Source organism: Bufo bufo, chromosome 5 (genome assembly GCF_905171765.1).
Source record: "Bufo bufo chromosome 5, aBufBuf1.1, whole genome shotgun sequence".
In the NCBI taxonomy this organism is placed as follows: domain Eukaryota; kingdom Metazoa; phylum Chordata; class Amphibia; order Anura; family Bufonidae; genus Bufo; species Bufo bufo.
The window spans coordinates 103,394,350-103,401,676 of record NC_053393.1 but is presented as its reverse complement, the minus strand read 5'-3'; the positions used below and the strand labels follow the sequence as shown (position 1 = coordinate 103,401,676).

Sequence of the window (7,327 nt, the reverse complement as noted above, 5' to 3'; positions counted from 1 at the left end):
AGATTAGAGTTTGCCAAACAACATCTAAAAAAGCCTTCACAGTTCTGGAACAACATCCTATCGACTGATGAGACCAAGATCAACTTGTACCAGAGTGATGGGAAGAGAAGAGTATGGAGAAGGAAAGGAACTGCTCATGATCCTAAGCATACCACCTTATCAGTGAAGCATGGTGGTGGTAGTGTCATGGCGTGGGCATGTATGGCTGCCAATGGAACTGGTTCTCTTGTATTTATTGATGATGTGATTGCTGACAAAAGCAGCAGGATGAATTCTGAAGTGTTTCGGGCAATATTATCTGCTCATATTCAGCCAAATGCTTCAGAACTCATTGGATGGCGCTTCACAGTGCAGATGGACAATGACCCAAAGCATACTGCAAAAGCAACCAAAGAGTTTTTTAAGGGAAAGAAGTGGAATGTTATGCAATGGCCAAGTCAATCACCTGACCTGAATCCGATTGAGCATGCATTTCACTTGCTGAAGGCAAAACTGAAGGGAAAATGCCCCAAGAACAAGCAGGAACTAAAGACAGTTGCAGTAGAGGCCTGGCAGAGCATCACCAGGGATGAAACCCAGCGTCTGGTGATGTCTATGCATTCCAGACTTCAGGCTGTAATTGACTGCAAAGGTTTTGCAACCAAGTATTAAAAAGTGAAAGTTCGATTTATGATTATTATGTCCTATTACTTTTGGTCCCTTAACAAGTGGGAGGCACATATGCAAACTGTTGTAATTCCTACACCGTTCACCTGATTTGGATGTAAATACCCTCAAATTAAAGCTGACAGTCTGCAGTTAAAGCACATCTTGTTCGAATCATTTCAAATCCATTGTGGTGATGTATAGAGCCAAAAATGTTAGAATTGTGTCGATGTCCCAATATTTATGGACCTGACTGTAATGCATTGCCCCGCTGATGCCAACTCTCCCGGCACAGACAGAGAAGCTATGGCAGTGGGTAGGGGTAGATGATGTTTATGCCCAGTTTGGTTGAAGCAACTCAACGGCCTCAGGTAGACACCGCAGCAGAATGAGACATGCAGCTGTAATCACTTTTTATAGGAAGCCGCTCAGTTTCCATTTCTTACATGCTACATTTTCTCCATTAAAATCTATGAGAGAAAATACCACACAAATGCCATTGATCAAGGTAAATCTCAGCTGTAAGCATGAAAGTATGGATGGATAGGACCACCATGATCAATCATCATGATCTCAAGACCCCCACCAGAATTCAGATTATTGGATTGAATTGTGCCACATGCTTCATTATTTAGACTGTCAAAAATCTATAAAAAGGTGACAGAGTATCATAATAAAATGTGTCTCCAAAATTACCTTCACAAAACAAAGCAAATAACTTATCATTTACTAAAGATGCCCTTCAATAGCTGCCAGCTATCTACCTTGGTTCTGCCAAGCATGAATGTGCTTCCAAAAGGGAGAAAGCCATTGCCAAAAACCTCTTGCAGCGGCCTATCTCCTGGGAGAACAAAAGGATCAGGAGAAAAAAAGTACCTTTCCTCGATCCTTCTCTTCCCAAATATCATACGTTATCGGCAGGTTCAGCCAACAATACACTGATGTGTTTGGAGACAATTATTCTACACTTACATTCAAGGCAATACCTTTTACATATTTAGATTATTTTAAAGCCAGTATTTCTTGATCTCTGTGCCCAAAATTCATGGAGTGCCCCTTGGAATCTAAACATTTATTAGACAGTCTGATTTTTTATATTAAAAAGTGACAAATTATTTTGAGGGCAGGGTGTTAAAGTTTGCGGACACGGATCCACAAAATATGGATTGCATAAAGAACGCATTCCGTGTGCATTCTGCATTTTTACAGACCTAGAGACTTCAATGGGGCCAAGGACCGCATTTTGTGGACAAGTATAGGACATTTACCATCTTTTATGCGGACATACGGATGCGGATAGCACAGGGTATGCTATCCGTGGATCTTGCGAAGCCATAGGAATGAATGCAGAACGGATGCATGTAACATACGGTCGTCTGAATGAGCCCTTATACTGCATAAATAACAGGTGGCCAAATCTAAAAAAGTCATGGAGCTAGACTCATTTTTTTCTGGTTTTGTAACTCAAGACAGTATAGGCCCAAAATTCTGAAATCTAGTAGATACCCCCAAAAATAAAAATGGAGAAGTGAGCGATATATTTTTGTTCTGTACTTTGTCTGCAACAGGACACCAGCAAAGTGATTGCTCCCAAACAACCTGCAGCACCACTGTGCTTCTATACCGCAACACACAAGGGAGATCTTGTATCCGTGAAGTAATGCTTCTAATAGGGAATATCTCGGAGGGGTACAGAATGGCTCCATGGATTTCTAGAGACGTAGGCTACAGATTTCCTCCACTGAAGATTTCATTTTAAGTGGATACAAGCAGAAAGATTAACCGGCAAACATTATTCAAACACAGACCACACTGACAGCAAAACGTCAAAGTGAATTCTAAAATCAAATTCACACAACGTGCTAGGGAAACCTACAGCGTGAAGGATGACACGGCTGCACAGAGCAGACACCAGGTGCATAGTAAATACTCAGAAACGGTAAAAAGGAAACCACATGCAACCTTCATCTAACCATTACTGACACATCAGCACTTCTCTTTTTCAGGACTAGAAATAGTCATACGTATGGTTAACTTTAGATGTCAAATTACAAAATTAATTAGTGATGCATAGACCAGAAAGGAAACACAAACTGTAACTCTATCCAGGGCCCCTTTAGGGAATAACCGAGCTGGAGCAACAGTCAGATCAGTAAAGTAAGCTACATGGTGAACGGTGGTCATTCAGACTGAAGACTCACTCATCCACTTTCCTCTGACCATATACCATCTTTCGAACTATAAGACAGGGAAAACGGCAGTGCGTCTTATACTCCAAATGTTAATGACCACTTCTGTTCATAAGTATCAGGTGACGCGGGGAGTGGTATGGGAAGTGCTGCGCCGTAAACACCCTCACTGTCCTTCCTCTGGGCCACGCGCCGCTCTGTTTTCCTGACTGACTACAGCCTCAGGACGTCATGCATGTGGGCATGCACTATGACCTGACACTGTGCAATGTCAGGTCACAGTGCACTGCGGTCCTGAAGAAGACCAGGGAGTGGTAAGTCCTGGATCTGCAGAGTGGCAGCACTGTCTGGACCAAGCAAAGTGTGTTTGTTTTTGTTTTTTTGTTTTTTTATGTCTGATCTGAGGTCTGATGGAGCTTGGGGGTGATGAGGGTCTGATGAAAAAAATAATTTTTCTTATTTTCCTCCTTTAAATCCTAGGTGCGTCTTACAGTCGGGCATTGGGGAAGGGGGGTCATTATAGGAATTGGCTAGCCTGCACACGTTGCGTATGACATGCAGTTTTTCTTGTAGAAAAACCACAGTGTAATACAGTACCAGCAACGTGAAGGAGAGCTGACAAATGTCATGTACACAGTTTTTTTTCTTCCGTGCGAAAAATGACCTGTTGTGTGGATTTTAAAATCTGCGGCATGTCAATTATTTGTGCAATTCCACAACTTCTGTAGAGCAGTTTTCCCCATAGACTTCAATGGGATTGCTGGATAGAAAATCTACACAAAAATCCACAACAAAAAAACACAAATAGTGTGGACTTGCGTGCTTTGTTTTTGCGCACATGTACTATATATAGAAAAGTGTGCTCTAATTATATATTAGATATATAAAAAATAATAATAATAATCATAATCCATCAGCCAAGCCAAAACCGGTAGGATTCTGCAGCAGCACTACATTACAGGTTATTGCTATGGTGTGCTCCAGCAGGAATGCACACAGTCACCAGTCAGACACTCCCATAGAAGGGCGCTGTCGCAGGCCGCGGCCTATAGTGATCGGCCACTTCACACTCTATTTATAGGGGAAGGACTGGTTACAGCACTGACTCACACAAGTCAGAAAAACACAGAATCAGAGTGACAGCACAGATCTAGGAAGTCTTCTCCTAGTGTTCTCATTTCAGATATGTTATTGTGATGGTAAAGGGGCGCCTCTTCACATCTCAACTGCTGCCTCTCAATGTTGCTATTATCGACACAACAGTCGCTAGGCTTTACATGACTAATCGTATGATTCTACTGATAACGTTATGTGTAGATGGACAAAGCGCACCGTCTCCGTCACCAACTAAACCCGCAGTGTGTACATAGCGACCTCAGCTGGGGTGATACAGTATATTGGGTACAGTTACTCAACATTTACACACTATATGGCCAAGTATGTGCCCCCTCATAACTGAGTGTTTCATGCACACAGCCATGCAATCTCCATAGACAAATATTAGTAGCAGCAATGGGTGCTTGATTTCCAGCACTACTAAATGCGGAGCACACCATGTATGCGCCATACTTTGGACTATGCACTCCCTTTGCTAGTTTTCAAGTGTCTAATAAGTGGGCAGGAGTTGGCGGGAGGGGTGTCACATCGCACGGCCCAGCAGATTTAATAGCATTTAAACCAGCTCATAGTTGGTGTAGATTGGAATTTCTGGCACACAGATTGCCTGGAGGTGCACCAAATTTATTTAAAAGCCTATGGGGGTAACTTACTAATCTGAAATATGCCTAAATTAGGCGTATTTCAGGCCACAGATGACGTCGCAACTAACCGCAGTTAGTTGTGCCGCTATCTGCAACTTTTTCCCCACTCGCGTCAGGTCTAACATTGTGGGCATGGCGGGGAAGGGCTGACAGGCCCGTCTCAGTCATTATTTTCCCCACCTGGTTTAGGCGTAGAAAATGGTCTAAATGTAAGTCAGCTAGGAAGCGGTCTTACATTTAGAACTGGTGCTGGATGCGCCAACGATATGGAGAGCCAGGTGCCCCTTCATAACTTCGGCAGATTTCTCAACAGCTATGGGGCTTTATTAGGATCAGCATTTAAAATGCCGGTCTTAATAAACGTGCTTCTATGTCTCTTAATATCTGCACCAACAGACATTTAAAGGGGTTGTCCAAGAGAAGATAGATCTGTATGTGATCTGTGGGGGCAGAAGTCACATCCCCACTGATTAGATACTGATGACTTACCCCGAGGACAAGTCATCAGTATTAAACACTTAGACAGCCCCTATAAACGTGGCCTGTCACACGACAGCGCCTTTGCCACAAACCAGTTTCTGAAATTTCTGATCTACTAGATCTGGCTTGCTGTGTTTGGTGTGGAGGAACTCAAGTGACCACACCAACCACATTGATTTCAATTGGGATGAACAGGAAAGCAGACTGCGAGACTTTCTCACTCAATATTACGGTACAGAAAGCTGCATCGACAATGCAAATTTAGTTTCGGATGCAGTCTGCAGCATGGTTTCAGAGGAAGCCAATTATTCCCTTTAGGCTTCATTCACACGTCCGTGAGATACCGGACTGGCATCCTGCTTAGTGCAGGAGCGCACTGTGTCATTGGTTACTACGACGCCGTGCGATTTGTGCTGCCGCAGTACAGTAATACACCCGTATGATCTATACGAGTGTATTACTGTACTGCGGCACAAAGCGCATGGCGTCATAGCAACCAATGACGCCAGGCGCTCCTGCACTAAGCAGGGTGCCAGCCCGGTATCTCACGGACCATGTTCCACGGACGTGTGAATTCAGCCTTACATTTACATCGGCAGTCCAAAAATATTCACACGGTCATAGGCTTTAGGTGAAAACAGAAGTTTCACTACTGATTCTGACATTTAGGGGGTTACGCTTGAGGTACCACAAAGGAAGTAGCACAGGCACCTGGAGCAGCAAAACCGATGGCCGCTTGCCTGCCGTAGGCTCCGCAGCCCTGGCCGCTTGCCTGCCGTAGGCTCCGCAGCCCTGGCCGCTTGCCTGCCGTAGGCTCCGCAGCCCTGGCCGCTTGCCTGCCGTAGGCTCCGCAGCCCTGGCCGCTTGCCTGCCGTAGGCTCCGCAGCCCTGGCCGCTTGCCTGCCGTAGGCTCCGCAGCCCTGGCCGCTTGCCTGCCGTAGGCTCCGCAGCCCTGGCCGCTTGCCTGCCAGTCCGGTATCTCACGGACATGTGAATTCAGCCTTACATTTACATCGGCAGTCCAAAAATATTCACACGGTCATGGGTTTTAGGTGAAAACAGAAGTTTCACTACTGATTCTGACATTTAGGGGTTACGCTTGAGGTACCACAAAGGAAGTAGCACAGGCACCTGGAGCAGTAAAACCGATGGCCGCTTGCCTGCCGTAGGCTCCGCAGCCCTGGCCGCTTGCCTGCCGTAGGCTCCGCAGCCCTGGCCGCTTGCCTGCCGTAGGCTCCGCAGCCCTGGCCGCTTGCCTGCCGTAGGCTCCGCAGCCCTGGCCGCTTGCCTGCCGTAGGCTCCGCAGCCCTGGCCGCTTGCCTGCCGTAGGCTCCGCAGCCCTGGCCGCTTGCCTGCCGTAGGCTCCGCAGCCCTGGCCGCTTGCCTGCCGTAGGCTCCGCAGCCCTGGCCGCTTGCCTGCCGTAGGCCGCAGCCCTGGCCGCTTGCCTGCCGTAGGCTCCGCAGCCCTGGCCGCTTGCCTGCCGTAGGCTCCGCAGCCCTGGCCGCTTGCCTGCCGTAGGCTCCGCAGCCCTGGCCGCTTGCCTGCCGTAGGCTCCGCAGCCCTGGCCGCTTGCCTGCCGTAGGCTCCGCAGCCCTGGCCGCTTGCCTGCCGTGGGCTCCGCAGCCCTGGCCGCTTGCCTGCCGTGGGCTCAGCAGCCCTGGCCGCTTGCCTGCCGTAGGCTCAGCAGCCCTGGCCGCTTGCCTGCCAGTCCGGTATCTCACGGACATGTGAATTCAGCCTTACATTTACATCGGCAGTCCAAAAATATTCACACGGTCATGGGTTTTAGGTGAAAACAGAAGTTTCACTACTGATTCTGACATTTAGGGGGTTACGCTTGAGGTACCACAAAGGGAGCAGCAAAACAGATGGTCCCGCCCGCTGTCTGCGCCGTGGCCCCCGCCGTAGGTTCCGTGGCCCCTGCCCACTGTCTGCGCTGTAGGTTCCGTGGCCCCCGCCCGCTGTTTGCTGTAGGTTCTCCTTCTTTGTGCATTTGTGTCTCAAACAGAAGAATTCCAGGAATACCATAATGAAAGGACAGCAGCACCCAGCAAACAACTCACCTTTTCTGCTGATATGAACTGAGGCCGATCGTGGTCTCTGTCTGCAAATAAAAATGGGAGACAGTTAGGCTGCTTTCATTGTTCAGTATCACAAATGACAATATAATCAATCACTTCTACAAAGGTAATCTCAGTAACGGCATATTTGCTGACCACTGTTTCTTCACACAACAGTTGGACCAACCCCGA

At 47.3% G+C, this 7,327-nt stretch overlaps 1 long non-coding RNA gene across 1 annotated transcript in view; it reads right to left on the bottom strand.

The window, feature by feature from the left end:
• The window catches only part of LOC121002169, a 28,764-nt gene that overhangs the window by 18,636 nt on the left and 2,801 nt on the right, over nt 1–7,327 (bottom strand). Inside the window, exon 2 of the long non-coding RNA XR_005779239.1 lies at nt 2,254–2,263. This is a non-coding gene — a long non-coding RNA (uncharacterized LOC121002169). The remainder of the gene's footprint in view (nt 1–2,253; nt 2,264–7,327) is intronic.